General features: G+C 40.5%; 2 non-coding genes across 2 annotated transcripts; both read right to left on the bottom strand.

Moving 5' to 3' along the window:
• Nucleotides 1-2,918: 2,918 nt before the first annotated feature.
• Nucleotides 2,919-3,022, bottom strand: LOC130971250 (small nucleolar RNA R71). Its single transcript, XR_009082480.1, has one exon. It is a non-coding gene; the product is annotated as a small nucleolar RNA R71 (small nucleolar RNA).
• Nucleotides 3,023-20,140: 17,118 nt separating this feature from the next.
• LOC130972763 (small nucleolar RNA R71) lies at nt 20,141-20,248 on the bottom strand. The gene has a single exon (XR_009083926.1). It is a non-coding gene; the product is annotated as a small nucleolar RNA R71 (small nucleolar RNA).
• Nucleotides 20,249-21,239: the final 991 nt, after the last annotated feature.

The raw sequence follows: 21,239 nt of genomic DNA, 5'->3' as shown, positions 1-21,239 counted from the left end.
ACGGTGGAGTTTCTACACACCATAGATTAAGGTGTGGAGCTCTGCTGTACCTCGAGTATTAATGCAATCACTATTGTTCTTCTACTCAATTCCGCTTGTTTTTTGTCCAAGATATCACTTGTTCTTCAACTTGATGAATGTGATGATCCGTGACACTCATCATCATTCTCACTTATGAACAAAGTGACTGACAACCACTCTGTTCTACAAGCAACAAGGCTCTAGTGTTTATCTCTTGGATTCCTGATACACGATGCATGGTTGATCGCCTGACAACCGAGTGCTCGCCTGACAAACGAGCCAGCCATTCCGTGAGATCAGAGTCTTCGTGGTATAGGCGAGAACTGATGGCGGCATTCAAGAGAATCCGGAAGGTCTAACCTTGTCTGTGGTATTCTAAGTAGGATTCAATGATTGAATGACTGTGACGTGCTTCAAACTCCTAGCAGGCGGGGCGTTAGTGACAGACGCAAAAGAATCACTGGATTCTATTCCGGCCTGACCGAGAACCGACAGCTGATTAGCCATATGCTGTGACAGAGCATAGGAACATTTTCACTGAGAGGATGGGAGGTAGCCACTGACAACGGTGAAACCCTTGCATAAGCTTGCCATGGAAAGGAGTAAGAAGGATTGGATGAAGACAGTAGGAAAGCAGAGAGACGGAAGGGAAAGCATCTTCATACGCTTATCTGAAGCTCTCACCAATGATATACATAAGTATCTCTATCTTTATCTTTATGTTTTATTCATCATCTATACCCATTTGAGTCTGCCTGACTAAGATTTACAAGGTGACCATAGCTTGCTTCATACCAACAATCTCCGTGGGATTGACCCTTACTCGCGTAAGGTTTATTACTTGGACGACCCAGTGCACTTGCTGGTTAGTTGTGCGAAGTTGTAGTGATCACAATTTCGCGCCACCAAGTTTTTGGCGCCGTTGCCGGGGATTGTTCGAGTTTTGAGCAAGCTTTTGGTCCGGTGACATCAGTGCCAAAATCCGGCAACAGCACCAAGTTTTTGGCGCCGTTGCCGGGGATTGTTCTTGTGTATGGACAACTGACGGTTCATCTTGTTGCTTAGATTAGGTATTTTTCTTCAGAGTTCTTAAGAATGAATTCTAGAGTTTCATAATGATCTGCTGAAATCTGGCTGGCTGAGAAGCCATGTCTAATCTTATTGGACCGAGGTTTCAACTGATCATCACAATAGCTTGTTGATTTCCATCAATCTTGCCATTGGAGCAATGATCTGCTAAGGCTTGGCTGGCCATTGGCCATGTCTAGTGTTTTGGACCGAAGCTTTCTTTGAAAGCTTGGCTGGCTGTGAAGCCATGTCTAATTCCTAGACCGGAGTCTTAGACTAACATTGCAATGATTCCTGGAATCCAAATTAAGAATTCTGAAACCTTTATTTTCTATTTTCATATGATTTTCGAAAAAGCACAAAAAAATAATAAAAATCATAAAAAACCAAAAATATTTTATGTTTCTTGTTTGAGTCTAGTGTCTAATCTTAAGTTTGGTGTCTTGCATGCATTGTTTATTTGATCTTGGTTCTATTTTCAAGTCAATAGTACAGGGAACTGAAGATTCAGAACATGCAACAGAGGAATTACACAGAAAAAGCTGGGCGTTCAAAACGCCCAGTGAAGAATGACAGACTGGCGTTTAAACGCCAGCCAGGGTACCTGGTTGGGCGTTTAACGCCCAAAAAGGTAGCATTTTGGGCGTTAAACGCCAGAATGGATACCATTCTGGGCGTTTAACGCCAAGATGGCACAAAGGGGAGGATTTTGTTTCCAAAATCAATTTTTTTTCAAGTTTTCAAAGTTTTTCCAAATCAAATCTTTTTCAAATCATATCTTTTCAATCAAATGTTTTCAAAATCAATTTCTATCCTTTTTCAAAGATACTTACTAACAATTAATGATTTGATTGAACATTTTAAGTATGTTGCCTTTTCTATTGAGAAAGGTTTAATGTTTAAATCATATCTTTTCTTGTTAGGCAAGTCATTAATTTTTAAAATCAAATCTTTTTAAAATTGTTTTCAAATCATATCTTTTTGATTTCTAATTTCAAAAATCTTTTTCAAAAATTACTTGATCTCTTTCTCACTCTTGATTTTCGAAAAATTAATTAAATTTTTTTAAAATGTTTTCAAAATATTTCACTTGATTTTCGAAAATTTCTTCCTCTCTTCCCACATCCTTCTATTTATGGAGTACCACTCCTTCTCAATGCACAATTCGAACTCTATCTAATTAAGTTCGAATTCTTCTCCTTCTTCCTTCTATTTTTCTTTTCCTCTGACACCTCAAGGAATCTCTATACTGTGACATAGAGGATTCCATATTTTTTTGTTCTCTTCTCTTTCATATGAGCAGGAACAAAGACAAAGGCATTCTTGTTGAAGCTGACCCTGAACTTGAAAGGACCTTGAAGCGAAAGCTAAGAGAAGCTAAGGCACAACTCTCTGTAGAGGACCTAACAAAAATCTTCAAAGAAGAAGAAGACATGGCAGCCGAAAACAACAATAATGCAAGGAAGGTGCTGGGTGACTTTACTGCACCTACTCCCGACTTCTATGGGAGAAGCATCTCTATCCCTGCCATTGGAGCAAACAACTTTGAGCTTAAGCCTCAATTAGTTTCTCTAATGCAACAGAATTGCAAGTTCCATGGACTTCCATTGGAAGATCCTCATCAGTTCTTAGCTGAATTCTTGCAAATCTGTGACACTGTCAAGACTAATGGGGTTGACCCTGAGGTCTACAGACTTATGCTATTCCCTTTTGCTGTAAGAGACAGAGCTAGGACATGGTTGGACTCATAACCTAAAGAAAGCCTGGACTCATGGGAAAAGCTAGTCAATGCCTTCTTGGCAAAGTTCTTTCCACCTCAAAAATTGAGTAAGCTTAGAGTGGAAGTCCAAACCTTCAGACAGAAGGATGGAGAATCCCTCTATGAAGCTTGGGAAAGATACAAACAATTGATCAGAAAATGTCCATCTGACATGCTTTCTGAATGGAGCATCATAGGTATTTTCTATGATAGTCTCTCTGAACTATCCAAGATGTCTTTGGATAGCTCTGCTGGAGGATCTCTTCATCTGAAGAAGACGCCTACAGAGGCTCAAGAGCTAATTGAAATGGTTGCAAATAACCAATTCATGTACACTTCTGAAAGGAATCCTGTGAACAATGGGACAAATCAGAAGAAAGGAGTTCTTGAGATTGATACTCTAAATGTCATTTTGGCTCAGAACAAGATATTGACTCAACAAGTCAATTTGATTTCTCAAAGTCTGTCTGGAATGCAAAATGCACCAAGCAGTACTAAGGATGCTTCATCTGAAGAAGAAGCCTATGATCCTGAGAACCCTTCAATGGAAGAGGTGAATTACATGGGAGAACCCTATGGAAACACCTATAATTCTTCATGGAGAAATCACCCAAATTTCTCATGGAAGAATCAAGAGAGACCTCAACAAGGTTTCAACAATAATAATGGTGGAAGAAACAGGTTTAGCAATGGCAAGCCTTTTCCATCATCTTCTCAGCAACAGACAGAGAATTCTAAGCAGAACACCTCTGACTTAGCAACCATGGTCTCTGATCTAATCAAAACCACTCAAAGTTTCATGACTGAAACAAGGTCCTCCATTAGAAATTTGGAGGCACAAGTGGGACAGCTGAGTAAGAAAATTACTGAACTCCCTCCAAGTACTCTTCCAAGCAATACAGAAGAAAATCCAAAAGGAGAGTGCAAGGTCATCAACATGGCCGAATTTGGAGAGGAAGGAGAGGAAGTGAACGCCACTGAAGAACACCTCAATGGGCGTGCACTGACCTCCAATGAGTTCCCTAATGAGGAACCATGGGAATCTGAGGCTCAAAATGAGACCATAGAGATTCCATTGGACTTACTTCTGCCTTTCATGAGCTCTGATGAGTATTCTTCCTCTGAAGAGGATGAGTATGTCACTGAAGAGCAAGTTGCTAAATACCTTGGAGCAATCATGAAGCTAAATGCAAGTTATTTGGAAATGAGACTTGGGAGGATGAACCCCATTTGCTCACCAAAGAACTGGATGACTTGTCTAGGCAGAGATTACCTCAAAAGAGACAAGATCCTGGGAAGTTTTCCATACCTTGTACCATAGGCACCATGACCTTCAAGAAGGCCCTGTGTGACTTAGGATCAAGTGTAAACCTCATGCCTCTCTCTGTAATGGAGAAGCTAGGGATCCTTGAGGTGCAAGCTGCAAGAATCTCACTAGAGATGGCAGACAACTCAAGAAAACAAGCTCATGGACTTGTAGAGGATGTTCTGGTGAAGATTGAGGACCATTACATCCCTACTGATTTCATAGTCCTAGAGACTGGGAAGTGCATGGATGAATTCATCATCCTTGGCAGACCCTTTCTAGCCACAGCAAAGGCTGTGATTGATGTTGATGGAGGTGAACTGATCATTCAAGTGAATGAAGAATCCTTTGTGTTTAAGGCTCAAGGATATCCCTCTGTCACCATGGAGAAGAAGCATGAAGAGCTTCTCTCAAATCAGAGTCAAACAGAGCCCCCACAGTCAAACTCTAAGTTTGGTGTTGGGAGGCCACAACCAAACTCTAAGTTTGGTGTTGAACCCCCACATTCAAACTCTAAGTTTGGTGTTGGGAGGTTCCAACATTGCTCTGAGTATCTGTGAGGCTCCATGAGAGCCCTCTGTCAAGCTACTGACATTAAAGAAGCGCTTGTTGGGAGGCAACCCAATGTTATGTTTTATCTATTTTCTTTTGTTATTTTTTGTTATTTTGTAGGTTGATGATCATAAGAAGACACAAAATCAATTGAAAAAACAAAAACAGAATGAAAAACAGGAAGAAAAACAGCACACCCTGGAGGAAGAACCCACTGGCGTTTAAACGCCAGTGAGGCTAGCAGTTGGGCGTTTAACGCCCAGTCTGGCACCATTCTGGGCGTTTAACGCCAGAAAGGGGCACCGGACTGGCGTTAAACGCCAGAAAAGGGCAAGAACCTGGCGTTAAACGCCAGGAATGGGCACCAGCCCGGCGTTTAACGCCAGAAATTGCTCAAAACGTGATTTTGAATGCCATTTGGTGCAGGGATGACTTTTCCTTGACACCACAGGATCTGTGGACCCCACAGGATCCCCACCAACCCCACCACTCTCTCTCTCTTCTTCACCCATTCATCAATCACCTCAACTCCTCTTCCCCAAAAACCATTCACCTATCAAATCCCATCTTTCTCCTCAGCACTCCCATCCATCCTTCATAAAACCCCACCTACCTCACCATTCAAATTCAAACCACTTTCCCTCCCAAACCCACCCATACATGACCGAACCATGTGCCCCCCTCTCCTATATTAACCCTTCTTCACCCCTTCATTTTCACACAACCTAAACACCACTTCTCCCCCTCCTTGGCCGAACACAAAGCCACTCCCTTCTTCCTCATTTCTTCTTCTTCTACTCTCTTCTTTCTTCTTTTGCTCGAGGACGAGCAAACCTTTTAAGTTTGGTGTGGTAAAAGCGTTGCTTTTTCGTTTTTCTATAACCATTTATGGCATCTAAGACCGGAGAAATCTCTAGAAAGAGGAAAGGGAAGGCAAAAGCTTCCACCTCCGAGTCATGGGAGATGGATAGATTCATCTCAAGGGTGCATCAAGACCACTTCTATGAAGTTGTGGCCTTGAAGAAGGTGATCCCCGAGGTCCCTTTTTCACTCAAAAAGAGTGAATATCCGGAGATCCGACATGAGATCCGAAGAAGAGGTTGGGAAGTTCTTACCAACCCCATTCAACAAGTTGGAATCTTGATGGTTCAAGAGTTCTATGCCAATGCATGGATCACCAAGAACCATGATCAAAGTGTGAACCCGGATCCAAAGAATTGGCTTACTATGGTTCGGGGGAAATACTTGGATTTTAGTCCGGAAAATGTAAGGTTAGCATTCAACTTGCCCATGATGCAAGGAGATGAGCATCCTTACACTAGAAGGGTCAACTTTGATCAAAGGTTGGACCAAGTCCTCACAGTCATATGTGAAGAGGGCGCACAATGGAAGAGAGATTCAAGAGGGAAGCCGGTTCAATTGAGAAGGCATGACCTCAAACCCGTGGCTAGAGGATGGTTGGAGTTTATCCAACGCTCAATCATTCCCACTAGCAACCGGTCCGAAGTTACTCTAGACCGGGCCATCATGATCCATAGCATCATGATTGGAGAAGAAGTGGAAGTTCATGAGGTCATAGCCCAAGAACTCTACAAGGTGGCGGACAAGTCCTCTACCTTAGCAAGGTTAGCCTTTCCTCACCTCATTTGTCACCTCTGTTATTCAGTTGGAGTTGACATAGAGGGAGACATCCCCATTGATGAGGACAAGCCCATCACTAAGAAAAGGATGGAGCAAACAAGAGACCCCTCTCATCATGAGATCCCTGAGATACCTCAAGGGATGCACTTTCCTCCACAAGACTATTGGGAGCAACTAAACACCTCCCTAGGAGAATTGAGTTCCAACATGGGACAACTAAGGGTGGAGCACCAAGAACACTCCATTCTCCTCCATAAAATTAGAGAAGATCAAAGAATCATGAGAGAGGAGCAACAAAGACAAGGAAGAGACATTGAGGAGCTCAAGCACTCCATAAGACCTTCAAGAGGAAGAACAAGCCGCCATCACTAAGGTGGACCCGTTCTTTAATCTCCTTGTTCTTTAATTTTCTGTTTTTCAAATTTTTGTGCTTTATGTTTGTCCATGTTTGTATCTTATGATCATTAGTGTCTTAGTGTCTATGCCTTAAAGTTATGAATGTCCTATGAATCCATAACCTTTCTTGAATAAACAATGTTCTTAATTGAAAAAGATAAGAATTGCATGAATTTTGAATTTTATAACAGTTTAATTATATTGATGTGGTGGCAACACTTTTGTTCTCTGAATGTATGCTTGAACAGTGCATATGTCTTTTGAATTTGTGGTTCATGAATGTTGGCTCTTGAAAGAATGATGAAAAAGGAGACATGTTACTGAGGATCTGAAAAATCATAAAAATGATTCTTGAAGCAAGAAAAAGCAGTGAATACAAAAAAAAAAGAGAAAAACGAAAAAAAAAAAACGAAAAAGAAAGAGAAAAAGAAAGAAAAAGAAAGAAATAAAGTTGTGATCCAAGGCAATAAGAGTGTGCTTAAGAACCCTAGACACCTCTAATTGGGGACTTTAGCAAAGCTGAGTCACAATCTGAAAAGGTTCACCCAATTATGTGTCTGTGGCATGTATGTATCCGGTGGTAATACTGGAAGACAGAGTGCTTTGGGCCACAGCCAAGACTCAATAAGTAGCTGTGTTCAAGAATCATCATACTTAACTAGGAGAATCAATAACACTATCTGGATTCTGAGTTCCTAAAGAAGCCAATCATCCTGAGTTCCAAAGGATAGAGTGAGATGCCAAAACTGTTCAGAGGCAAAAAGCTAAAAGCCCCGCTCATCTAATTAATACTGATCTTCATAGATGTTTTTGGAGTTCATTGCATATTCTCTTCTTTTTATCTTATTTGATCTTCAGTTGCTTGAGGACAAGCAATAATTTAAGTTTGGTGTTGTGATGAGCGGATAATTTGTACGCTTTTTGGCATTGTTTTTAGTATGTTTTTAGTAGTTTTAGTTGAGTTTTTAGTATATTTCTATTAGTTTTTAGTTAAAATTCACTTTTCTGGACTTTACTATGAGTTTGTGTGTTTTTCTGTGATTTCAGGTATTTTCTGGCTGAAATTGAGGGATCTGAGCAAAAATCTGATTCAGAGACTAAAAAGGACTGCAGATGCTATTGGATTCTGACCTCCCTGCACTCGAAGTGGATTTTCTGGAGCTACAGAAATCCAATTGGCGCGCTCTCAACGGCGTTGGAAAGTAGACATCCTGGGCTTTCCAGCAATATATGATAGTCCATACTTTGCCCAAGATTTGATGGCCCAAACCGGCGTTCAAAGTCACCCACAGAATTTCCAGCGTTAAACGCCGGAACTGGCACCAAAATGGGAGTTAAACGCCCAAACTGGCATAAAAGCTGGCGTTTAACTCCAAGAAGAGTCTCTACACGAAAATGCTTCATTGCTCAGCCCAAGCACACACCAAGTGAGCCCGGAAGTAGATTTTTATGTCATTTACTCATCTTTGTACACCTTAGGCTACTAGTTTCCTATAAGTAGGACCTTTTACTACTGTATTTTCATCTTTCAATCTTAGGATCTTTTGATCACTTTAGATCTCTAGATCATCTTTGGACATCTAGTTCTTAGATCACTGGGAGGCTGGCCTCACGGCCATGCCTAGACCTTGTTCTTATGTATTTTCAACGGTGGAGTTTCTACACACCATAGATTAAGGTGTGGAGCTCTGCTGTACCTCGAGTATTAATGCAATTACTATTGTTCTTCTATTCAATTCCGCTTGTTCTTTGTCCAAGATATCACTTGTTCTTCAACTTGATGAATGTGATGATCCGTGACACTCATCATCATTCTCACTTATGAACAAAGTGACTGACAACCACTCTGTTCTACAAGCAACAAGGCTCTAGTGTTTATCTCTTGGATTCCTGATACACGATGCATGGTTGATCACCTGACAACCGAGTGCTCGCCTGACAAACGAGCCAGCCATTCCGTGAGATCAGAGTCTTCGTGGTATAGGCGAGAACTGATGGCGGCATTCAAGAGAATCCGGAAGGTCTAACCTTGTCTGTGGTATTCTGAGTAGGATTCAATGATTGAATGACTGTGACGTGCTTCAAACTCCTAGCAGGCGGGGCGTTAGTGACAGACGCAAAAGAATCACTGGATTCTATTCCGGCCTGACCGAGAACCGACAGCTGATTAGCCATATGCTGTGACAGAGCATAGGAACATTTTCACTGAGAGGATGGGAGGTAGCCACTGACAACGGTGAAACCCTTGCATAAGCTTGCCATGGAAAGGAGTAAGAAGGATTGGATGAAGACAGTAGGAAAGCAGAGAGACGGAAGGGAAAGCATCTTCATACGCTTATCTGAAGCTCTCACCAATGATATACATAAGTATCTCTATCTTTATCTTTATGTTTTATTCATCATCTATACCCATTTGAGTCTGCCTGACTAAGATTTACAAGGTGACCATAGCTTGCTTCATACCAACAATCTCCGTGGGATCGACCCTTACTCGCGTAAGGTTTATTACTTGGACGACCCAGTGCACTTGCTGGTTAGTTGTGCGAAGTTGTAGTGATCACAATTTCGCGCCACCAGTAACCCAGGAATAAAGATAAGAAAATAAATAAAGTATGGGTGGGTTAATGCCAATTGATAAGGGTCTCATTTACATGGAAGCTTCAACATGTACGTGAGAAAACAATAGAAGCCATGGCATGCCAGTGGTACAAAATGTACAACAATGGGGAAGAGAGTGGGTAGTGATAGATAATGTAAGTTCATGTCAATGCAAAAGGAATACATGTATCATAAAAGATTGATATTGACAGAAAAATAGCATCACCCAACATTGTAAAACAAGTCACTAAAAATTATACCAGAAAAGATGCAACAGTTAAATAAGAAAATCAACACCAAAGGAAAAATAATAAATTTAGAAAAGAAAAGAAAAAATATGCACTTAATTAAAATGCAATGAATGAAATATGCAAATAAATAAAATGAAAGATAAGAAGAATGAGAAGGGAAATAAGTAAGTAAGAAAGGAAGGAGGGAAAGATTAGGATTGGGGAAGAAAACATAAGATAATTGGAAAATTAGGAAAAGCTGTGCGGCGCAAGCGATGCGGACGCGTGGGGCACGCGGTCGCGTGACTTGTGCTTTAAGTGAATCGACGCAGTCGCGTGACACATTTTATACTACTAGCGCGAGGGCAGCCTCGCGCTCGCAAAACTCTCTGTTCAAAATCTTATTTTGCCAAATTTTGGGTGACGCGATCGCGTAAGGCATGCGATCGCGTGAGTGGGCTTTAGAAGGGAATGATGCGGACGCGTGAGCCATGCGTCCGCGTGGGTAGAATTGTGCATTCAGCACCAATCCAGCACCACTCTCGCACAATAATTCGTTGTGCACCCTTTTTACGTCGAAAATCAGGGCACGCGGCCGCGTGAGTCACGCGGTCGCGTGGAAGGCCATTATTGCCATGTGACGCGGACGCGTCAGCGATGCGGCTGCGTGGGACGATTTATGCCACGGGCATGCCTCCAGCCACGCTCTTGCGTGACTCTCTGTTCGATTTCTCTTCTTCAAAATGCACATGTGACGCGGACGCGTAAGCGACGCTGCCGCGTCGCGTGCGTGCTTTTTTTTATGCAAAATGCAAAATACAATGCTTAATGTGAATGCTATGTATGATTCCAGGTTCAATGAAGAATAAAATAAAACTTGAAAACAAATAAAACTGAATAAAAATGAAAAAGGAATGATCATACCATGGTGGGTTGTCTCCCACCTAGCACTTTTAGTTTAAGTCCTTAAGTTGGACATTTGAGGAGCTTCCTGTTATGGCGGCTTGTGCTTGAACTCATCCAGAAATCTCCACCAAAGTTTGGAGTTCCAGTAGTGATGAGCGGATAATTTATACGCTTTTTGGCATTGTTTTTAGGTAGTTTTTAGTAAGTTCAAGCTACTTTTAGGGATGTTTTCATTAGTTTTTATGTTAAATTCACATTTCTGAACTTTACTATGAGTTTGTGTGTTTTTCTATAATTTCAGGTAATTTCTGGCTGAAATTGAGGGACTTGAGCAAAACTCTGAAAAAGGCTGACAAAAGGACTGCTGATGCTGTTGGAATCTGACCTCCCTGCACTCAAAATGTTTTCTGGAGCTATAGAACGTTAAATGGCGCGCTCTCAACGGCGTTCGAAAGTAGACATCCAGAGCTTTCCAGCAATATATAATAGTTCATACTTTATTCGGAAATTGACGACGTAAATTGGCGTTGAACGCCAAGTACATGCTGCTGTCTGGAGTTAAACGCCAGAAACACGTCATGATCCGGAGTTGAACGCCCAAAACACGTTATAACTTGGAGTTCAACTCCAAGAGAAGCCTCAACTCGTGGATAGATCAAGCTCAGCCCAGGCATACAGCAAGTGGGCCCCGGAAGTGGATTTATGCATCAATTACTTACTCATGTAAACCCTAGTAGCTAGTCTAGTATAAATAGGATAATTTACTATTGTATTAGACATCTTTTGAGAGTTTAATCTTTTTACTGTTTAGTCTTTGATCATTCGGTCTTTTGATCATTCAGGGGGCTGGCCATTCGGCCATGCCTGAACCTTTCACTTATGTATTTTCAACGGTGGAGTTTCTGCACACCATAGATTAAGGGTGTGGAGCTCTGCTGTACCTCAAGTTTCAATACAATCACTATTATTTTCTATTCAATTCTCTTTTATTCTTATTCTAAGATATACATTGTACTTCAACTTGATGAATGTGATGATCCGTGACACTCATCATCATTCTCACCTATGAACGCACGTGACTGACAACCACTTCAGTTCTACTTTAGGCCGGGCGCATATCTCTTAGATTCCACAACAGAATCTTCGTGGTATAAGCTAGATAGATGGCGGCATTCATGGGGATCCAGAAAGTCTAACCTTGTCTGTGGTATTCCGAGTAGGATCCCGGAAATCCGGAAAGTCTAACCTTGTCTGTGGTATTCCGAGTATGATTCTGGTATTAAATGACTGTGACGAGCTTCAAACTCCTGAAGGCTGGGCGTGATGACAAACGCAAAAGAATCAAGGGATTCTACTCCAACCTGATTGAGAACCGACAGATGATTAGCCGTGCTGTGACAGAGCATTTGGACCATTTTCACCAAGAGAATGGGATGTAGCTATCAACAAGGGTGATGCCTCCAGACGATTAGCCGTGCAGTGGCAGTGCATAGGACCATTTTCCCGAGAGGATTAAAAGTAGCCATTGATGATGGTGATGCCCTACATACAGCTTGCCATGGAAAGGAGTGAGAAGGATTGGATGAAAGCAATAAGAAAGTAGAGATTCGAAAGGATTCTAGCATCTCCACACGCCTATCTGAAATTCCCACTATTGATTTTCAGAAGTATTTCTATCCCTTTTTATTTTCTATTTATTATTAATTTTTGAAACCCATAACCATTTAATCTGCCTAACTGAGATTTACAAGGTGACCATAGCTTGCTTCATACCAACAATCTCTGTGGGATCGACCCTTACTCACGTAAGGTATTACTTGGATGACTCAGTACACTTGCTGGTTAAGTTGAACGGAGTTGTGTCCACACATAGCCAAGAGCCATAATAATGATTCCATACAATAACAAAGAGTACTACATTGATGTGATCACAATTTCGTCCACCAAGTAGCCTCCGGGGTCCCAAACAAGGCGCAGAAAGCCTTCAAGTAAGCTAAAGCAAATGACAAGGCCCCAAGAGTGTTGATTTCTAGAGTGAATTCCGGGGTCCCAAATTCCACTTTTACACCCGTTTTTGTCTTGATTTGCATTTTTCCAGCCGGGTGATGAGTGATCTGAATTCCCACTACAGTGACCAAACAGCTTCCGAGATCCTTTCAATTGAGCTTGACACCAGTCCTTGCACCTCAAATTGAAGTGTGAAACTTCATTGAATCTTGCATACCATCTCTGAGTGCGAGTCATTTCCCTTTTACTCTTGAAGCCGCGGAGAGCTCTAAGCTGGCCATCTGTTTCAAGCAAACCGTATTCAAGTGGAAAAATAAAGATAAGAGTCAAGGATTTTACCCACTTGAAGTCTGTATTGGGTGGTAATGGCCTTGGGATCAGTGTTTCCAGTGGTTCTGCAAGATCTACTCCCTTATGGTCTTCAGTGAATTCCTCCACTTCTTTGCAAATTTCTTCCATGTCAACCATGTCTTGATCAGAGTCTTCAAATTCTCCCTCATCATCGCTCAAGTCATATATTGGAGGTTGAGAAAAATCTATCTCAACATCATCTTCATGTTCACTCGGGGAAGATTCTTCTGTCTCAAAGAAATCACTTGCGGATGCAAGTTCGTCACTAAGAGAACAGGACTCGTGATCATTATCATCAAGGAAACCTGCGTCCTGGGTTATTCCGTCCAGTTCTTCATAAGATATTTGCATTGGAGGCGGTGCAAAATCCTCCTCAGCGTCAATTGTAGCATCCTCGACGGAGTCTTCCATGATTCTGTGTTCCCATGGAGGTTCAACATCTCCTAAATCTTCAACCAACTCTTCCTCTTCTATAATGACAGCATCCTCTACTTGTCCCAGTACGAAGTTAGGCTTTATGCTGTCCATTGGAGCTTCTCGTGTCTTTTCCTCAACACATTCTTCATTAGATTCTCCACATGAAGCCATGGGATTCTGTTGAGTGTCCAAACGTCTGGAAGATAATTGATTTATTGCTTGCTCCAGTTGATGAAGGGTTGCATTAAATTGGTTTATTGATTCTTCGAGGCGAACCTGTGATTCTGGCTTTGATGGATATGGGCATGGTGTATGGGGGAGTGGTGGTTCTTGGGAGTAATTGGATTGGTGTTGGGGTGGATCAGGATCATGTGGTAGTGAATGGTGAAAAGAAGCTTGTGAGTGTGGTGGTTTGAAGTTATGTCGAGAGGATGATTTCTGAGCACAGGGTGGGGCTTGTTGGTAGCTACAAGGCGGTCCACCAAATCTTTCAGCTGGGTGTGCATTGTAGAATGGTCGTTGTCCATGATATCTTGGAGGGTGTTATTGCCTAAATGATTGATTAGATCCTCTTGGCTCCATCCATCCTTGACTGGTCTGACCTTGATGCATATTCCTGTTGTGGTTTCTATTTCCTTCAACAAAGTTAGAACCAAACTCAAAGCGAGAGGGGTGAGAATTCATAGTAGTTATCAGAAATAAAAGGGAAAAAAGGAGAAACAAATAAACAAGTAAAAGAAAATATATATATATGTATTTTGAAAAATATTTACAATAACCAATAATAAGGCACACGTTTGCAATTCCCCGGCAACGGCGCCATTTTGACGTTAGGATTTTTGCTAGTAAAGAATTTTATAAAATCGCGTTGTAAGTATAGATTCTAGACCAACAGAAATCCCTTCGTGCAAACGATTTGGTTTTCACAAGTAACAAACCCCTAAATAAATTGATAACCGAAGTATTTAAACCTCGGGTCGTCTTCTCAAGGAATTGCAGGAAATTATGTTCTTATTATTGGTTATGGAGATTGTAAATTGGGGTTTTGAGAATGAGGAATGAATATGGCAATTAATTTAAATAGCAATTAAAATAAATAAATACTGTAAAGCAAACTTTCGGCAAGGTATGAGAAATTGGAAGTCCAGACTTAGTTATTCTTATCAATAATAATGAAAGTTGAATCTTAATTCCACTAAGTTGACCTTTGCTAAAGCAAAGGAAAGTCAAGGGACTAATTAATTTGACCTTCGAATCCTATTTATTTCCTAAGAAAAGGTTGGGATTATTGAAATTCAATTCAATTAGCAAAGATAACAGTTATCAATTATGTTAAGCTAAGATAACTCCTGAGTTACTGATTTCTAAACCAAGACCAAAAAGGGAAAAGTAAATTAATTCTACTGGAATGAAAATGTCTTCAGATTGGGAATAATCAATGGCATAAATAAAAGAAGGCAATATTAAACTGAAATACCTCAAATAAAATTAAATGAGAAAATCATCATGAATGTGGCATAAGCCAAATAGGCAACATAACTAATACAAGCAAGCATTAAAGTATCTGAGAGTAAGAGATAAATATAAAGTAAAAGAACATTGAACCTGGGATCGAGAGTCACTGCTAAGACTAAGAGAAATCGTAAATCCTAATTTCTAAAAATGCTACCTAAATCCTAAGAGAGAGGAGAGAACGTCCCTCTCTAAAAACTACATCTAAAACATGAAAAGTGAATTATGAAAAGCATCATCATGAATGGATGCATTCCCCACTTTATAGCCTCTAATCTGTGTTCTCTGGGCCGAAAACCGGGTCAGAAACAGTCCAGAAGTCACTTCCAGCGCTTTTTGGTCCGTACAAGTCACGGCCAAGTGACGCAGAGGTGTCGTCCACGCGGCCGCGCGGGTTGAAGTTCGCAGATGCGACGCGTCCGTGTGAATCATGCGTTCGCATCGCCTAGCGTCAGGGCATCTATGGATTATTATATATCATCGAAGCCCCGAATATTAGCTTTCCAACGCAACTGGAACCGCGTCGTTTGGACCTTTGTAGCTAAAGTTATAGCCGTTTGAGTGCGAAGAGCTCAGGCTGGACAGCTTAACAACTTCTTCAACTTCTTGTATTCCTTCCACTTTTGCATGCTTCCTTTCCATCCTCCAAGCCATTCCTGCCCTATAATATCTGAAAACACTGAATACACATATCAAGGCATCTAATGGTAATAAGAGAGAATTAATAATAAGCAAATATAAGATCAAAGAAGCATGTTTTCAATCATAGCACAAAATCAGGAAGGAAAATGTAAAACATGCGAATTGTATGAATACGTGAGTAAAGAGTTGATAAAAACCACTCAATTAAGCACAAGATAAACCATAAAATAATGGTTTATCAATCACGTTTGTGGGGGCTGGCCATTCGGCCATGCCTGGACCATCACTTATGTATTTTCAACGGTGGAGTTTCTACACACCATAGATTAAGGGTGTGGAGCTCTGCTGTACCTCGAGTTTTAATGCAATTACTACTATTTTCTATTCAATTCAGCTTATTCTTGTTCTAAGATATTCGTTGCACTTCAACATGATGAATGTGATTATCCGTGACACTCATCATCATCCATCCTGATGAACATGTGATAGATAACCACTTTCGTTCTACCTTAGACCGAGCAAGTATCACTTGGATTCCTTAATCAGAATCTTTGTGGTATAAGCTAGAATTATTGGCGGCCATTCTGGAGAATCTGGAAAGTCTAAACCTTGTCTGTGGTATTCCGAGTAGGATTTAGGGATTGAATGGCTGTGACGAGCTTCAAACTCACGATTGTTGTGCGTGATGACAAACGCAAAAGAATCAATGGATTCTATTCTGACATGATCGAGAATTGACAGATGATTAGTTGTGCTGTGACAAGAGCATTTGGACCTTTTTCACTGAATCACTATTTCCCTCCAAAACGGATGACACAACTAAGGCTGAGCATCCAAGGCTTCAAACAAGGAGATAATGAATCCCTTTATGATGCTTGGGAGAGATACAGAGAGATGCTAAGAAAATGCCCCCTCTGAAATGTTTTCAGAGTGGGTGCAGTTAGACATCTTTTATTATGGGTTTACAGAAAAAGCTCAGATTTCTCTAGACCACTCATATGGTGGATCTATACACATGAGAAAGGCAATGAAGAAGCTCAAGAGCTCATTGATACAGTTTCCAGAAATTAGCATCTGTACCTAAGCAGTGAACCTTTGATGAGCAGATAATTTGTACGCTTTTTGGCATTGTTTTTAGTATGTTTTTAGTAGTTTTAGTTGAGTTCTTAGTATATTTTTATTAGTTTTTAGTTAAAATTCACTTTTCTGGACTTTACTATGAGTTTGTGTGTTTTTCTGTGATTTTAGGTATTTTCTGGCTGAAATTGAGGGATCTGAGCAAAAATCTGATTCAGAGACTGAAAAGGACTGCAGATGCTGTTGGATTCTGACCTCCCTGCATTCGAAGTGAATTTTCTGGAGCTACAGAAGCCCAATTGGCGCGTTCTCAACGGCGTTGGAAAGTAGACATCCTGGGCTTTCCAGCAATATATGATAGTCCATACTTTGCCCAAGATTTGATGGCCCAAACCGGCGCTCAAAGTCACCTACAGAAATTCCAGCGTTAAACGCCGGAACTGGCACCTAAATGGGAGTTAAACGCCCAAACTGGCATAAAAGCTGGCGTTTAACTCCAAGAAGAGTCTCTACACGAAAATGCTTCATTGCTCAGCCCAAGCACACACCAAGTGGGCCCGGAAGTGGATTTTTATGTCATTTACTCATCTCTGTACACCCTAGGCTACTAGTTTTCTATATATAGGACCTTTTACTATTGTATTTTCATCTTTTGATCATGTTTTGATGATTGAACCCTCTTTGGGAGGCTGGCCATTCGGCCATGCCTAGACCTTGTTCTTATGTATTTTTAACGGTGGAGTTTCTACACACCATAGATTAAGATGTGGAGCTCTGCTGTACCTCGAGTATTAATGCAATTACTATTGTTCTTCTATTCAATTCCGCTTGTTCTTTGTCCAAGATATCACTTGTTTTTCAACTTGATGAATGTGATGATCTGTGACACTCATCATCATTCTCACTCATGAACAAGGTGACTGACAACCATTCTTGTTCTACAAGCATATGAGGCTTAGTGAATATCTCTTGGATTCTTTAATCGGAGTCTTCGTGGTATAGGCGAGAACTGATGGCGGCATTCAAGAGAATCCGGAAGGTCTAAACCTTGTCTGTGGTATTCTGAGTAGGATTCAATGATTGAATGACTGTGACGTGCTTCAAACTCCTGAGGGCGGGGCGTTAGTGACAGACGCAAAAGAATCACTGGATTCTATTCCGGCCTGATTGAGAACCGACAGATGAATTCCGCTATGACCGTGACAGGGCATATGCAATCGCTTTCAATGAGAGGATGGGAGGTAGCCATTGACAACGGTGAAACCCTACATGAGCTTGCCATGGAAAGGAGTAAGAAGGATTGGATGAAGACAGTAGGAAAGCAGAGAGACGGAAGGGAAGGCATCTTCATTCGCTTATCTGAAGCTCTCACCAATGATATACATAAGTATCTCTATCTTTATCTTTATGCTTTATTCGTTTATCACTATACCCATTTGAGTCTGCCTGACTGAGATTTACAAGGTGACCATAGCTTGCTTCATACCAACAATCTCCGTGGGATCGACCCTTACTCACGTAAGGTATTACTTGGACGACCCAGTGCACTTGCTGGTTAGTTGTGCGAAGTTGTAGTGATCACAATTTCGCGCACCAAGTTTTTGGCGCCGTTGCCGGGGATTGTTCTGTGTATAGACAACTGACGGTTCATCTTGTTGCTTAGATTAGGTATTTTTTTTTTCAGAGTTCTTTAAGAATGAATTCTAGTGTTTCAAGGTGATGTTCTTATTATCACCAAAGCTGATTGATCATCATCAATTTAGCTCTTGAATGCAATGTCTTGCTGAAGCTTAGCTAGCTATGTCTAATTCCTTTAGACTAAAGCTTTAGACAAACATTGCATGATTCCTGGAATTCTCAGTAAGAATTTTGATACCTTTATTTTCCTTTTCACCTAATTTTCGAAAAATAACCAAAAAAAAATTACAAAAGCATAAAATCCAAAAATATTTCTTGTTTGAGTCTAGAGTCTCATCTTAAGTTTAGTGTCAATTGCATGTTTCTGTTCTTACTGCATTCATGCATGTGTCTTCATTAATCTTCAAGTTGTTCTTGATGATTTTCTTGTTTTAATCTTTGAATTCTATTGACTTGAGTGATTTGTTGTTTCCCATATATACAAACTGCTAAGTTTGGTGTCTTGCATGCATTGTTATTTGATTTTAGTTGCATTTTAATTATTCCTTATTATTAAAAATCCAAAAATATTCTTAATTTGTGTCTTTTCAAGTCAATAATACAGAGAATTGAAGATTCAGAACATACTGCAGAGGAATCACACAGAAAAAGCTGGGCATTCAAAAATGCCCAGTGAAGAAGACAGACTGGCGTTTAAACGCCAGCCAGGGTGCCTGGCTGGGCGTTTAACGCCCAAAAGGGTAGTAGTTTGGGCGTTAAACGCCAGAATGTGCACCATTCTGGGCGTTTAATGCCAGGATGGCAAAGGGGGAAGATTTTGTTTTCAAAATCAATTTTTTTTCAAGTTTTCAAAGTTTTTCAAAATCAAATCTTTTTCAAATCATATCTTTTCAATCAAATGTTTTCAAAATCAATTTCTTTCCTTTTTCAAAGATACTTACTAACAATTAATGATTTGATTGAACATTTTTTGCCTTTTCTGTTGAGGAAGGTTTTATGTTTGAATCATATCTTTTCTTGTTAGGCAAGTCATTAATTTTTAAAATCATATCTTTTCAAATTGTTTTCAAATCATATCTTTTAAAATTATTTTCAAATCATATCTTTTCAATCAAATCTTTTTAATCACATTTTTTTAAAAATAGTTTTCAATCATATCTTTTTGATTTCTAATTTCAAAATCTTTTTCAAAAATCACTTGATTTCTTTCCCACTTTTATTTTCGAAAATCAATTAGTGTTTTTCAAAATGTTTTCAAAATCTTTTACTTAATTTTCGAAAATTACTTCCCTTCTTCTCACATCCTTCTATTTATGGACTAACACTATCCCTTAATGCAAAATTCGAACTTCATCTTCTTTGATAAGTTCGAATTTTCTACCTCTGTCTTCCATTTTTCTTTTCCTCTGACACCTCAAGGAATCTCTATACTGTGACATAGAGGATTCCATATTTTCTTGTTCTCTTCTCCTTCATATGAGCAGGAACAAAGACAAAGGCATTCTTGTTGAAGCTGACCCTGAACCTGAAAGGACCTTGAAGCGAAAGCTAAGAGAAGCTAAGGCACAACTCTCTGTTGAGGACCTAACCGAATTCTTCAAAGAAGAAGAACATATGGCAGCCGAAAATAACAACAATGCTAACAATGCAAGGAAGGTGCTGGGTGACTTTACTGCACCTACTCCCGACTTCTATGGGAGAAGCATCTCTATCCCTGCCATTGGAGCAAACAACTTTGAGCTTAAGCCTCAATTAGTTTCTCTAATGCAACAGAATTGCAAGTTCCATGGACTTCCATTGGAAGATCCTCATCAGTTCTTAGCTGAATTCTTGCAAATCTGTGACACAGTCAAGACCAATGGGGTAGACCCTGAGGTCTATAGACTGATGCTATTCCCTTTTGCTGTAAGAGACAGAGCTAGGACATGGTTGGACTCTCAACCTAAAGAAAGCCTGGACTCTTGGGAAAAGCTAATCAATGCCTTTTTGGCAAAGTTCTTTCCACCTCAAAAATTGAGTAAGCTTAGAGTGGAAGTCCAAACCTTCAGACAGAAGGATGGTGAATCCCTCTATGAAGCTTGGGAAAGATACAAACAATTAATCAGAAGGTGTCCATCTGATATGCTTTCTGACTGGAGCATCATAGGTATTTTCTATGATGGTCTCTCTGAACTATCTAAGATGTCCTTGGATAGCTCTGCTGGAGGATCTCTTCATCTGAAGAAGACGCCTACAGAGGCTCAAGAGCTCATTGAAATGGTTGCAAATAACCAATTCATGTATACTTCTGAAAGGAATCCTGTGAACAATGGGACTAATCAGAAGAAAGGAGTTCTTGAGATTGATGCTCTGAACGCTATTTTGGCTCAGAATAAAATATTGACTCAACAAGTCAATTTGATTTTTCAAAGTCTGTCTGGAATGCAAAATGCACCAAGCAGTACTAAGGATGCTTAATCTGAAGAAGAAGCTTATGATCCTGAGAACCCTTCAATGGAAGAGGTGAATTGCCTAGGAGAATCCTATGGAAACACCTATAATTCTTCATGGAGAAATCTCCCAAATTTCTCATGGAAGAATCAAGAGAGACCTCAACAAGGTTTCAACAACAATAATGGTGGGAGAAACAGGTTTAGCAATGGCAAGCCTTTTCCATCATCTTCTCAGCAACAGACAGAGAATTCTAAGCAGAACCCTTCTGACTTAGCAACCATGGTCTCTGATCTAATCAAAACCACTCAAAGTTTCATGACTGAAACAAGATCCTCCATTAGGAATTTGGAGGCACAAGTGGGACAGCTGAGCAAGAAAGTTACTGAACTCCCTCCAAGTACTCTCCTACAGAAGAAAATCCAAAAGGAGAGTGCAAAGCCATAACCATGGCCGAATCTGGAGAGGAAAGAGAGGAAGTGGACGCCACTGAGGAAGGCCTCAATGGGCGTGCACTAGCCTCCACAGAGTTCCCTAATGAGGAACCATGGGAATCTGAGGCTCAAAATGAGACCATAGAGATTCCATTGGATTTACTTCTGCCATTCATGAGCTCTGATGAGTATTCTTCCTCTGAAGAGGATGAGTATGTCACTGAAGAGCAAATTGCTAAATACCTTGGAGCAAT

Source organism: Arachis stenosperma, chromosome 3 (assembly GCF_014773155.1).
Source record: "Arachis stenosperma cultivar V10309 chromosome 3, arast.V10309.gnm1.PFL2, whole genome shotgun sequence".
NCBI lineage: Eukaryota > Viridiplantae > Streptophyta > Magnoliopsida > Fabales > Fabaceae > Arachis > Arachis stenosperma.
The sequence above is the reverse complement of the archived record's forward strand: the minus strand, read 5'-3'. Positions and strand labels throughout refer to the sequence as shown.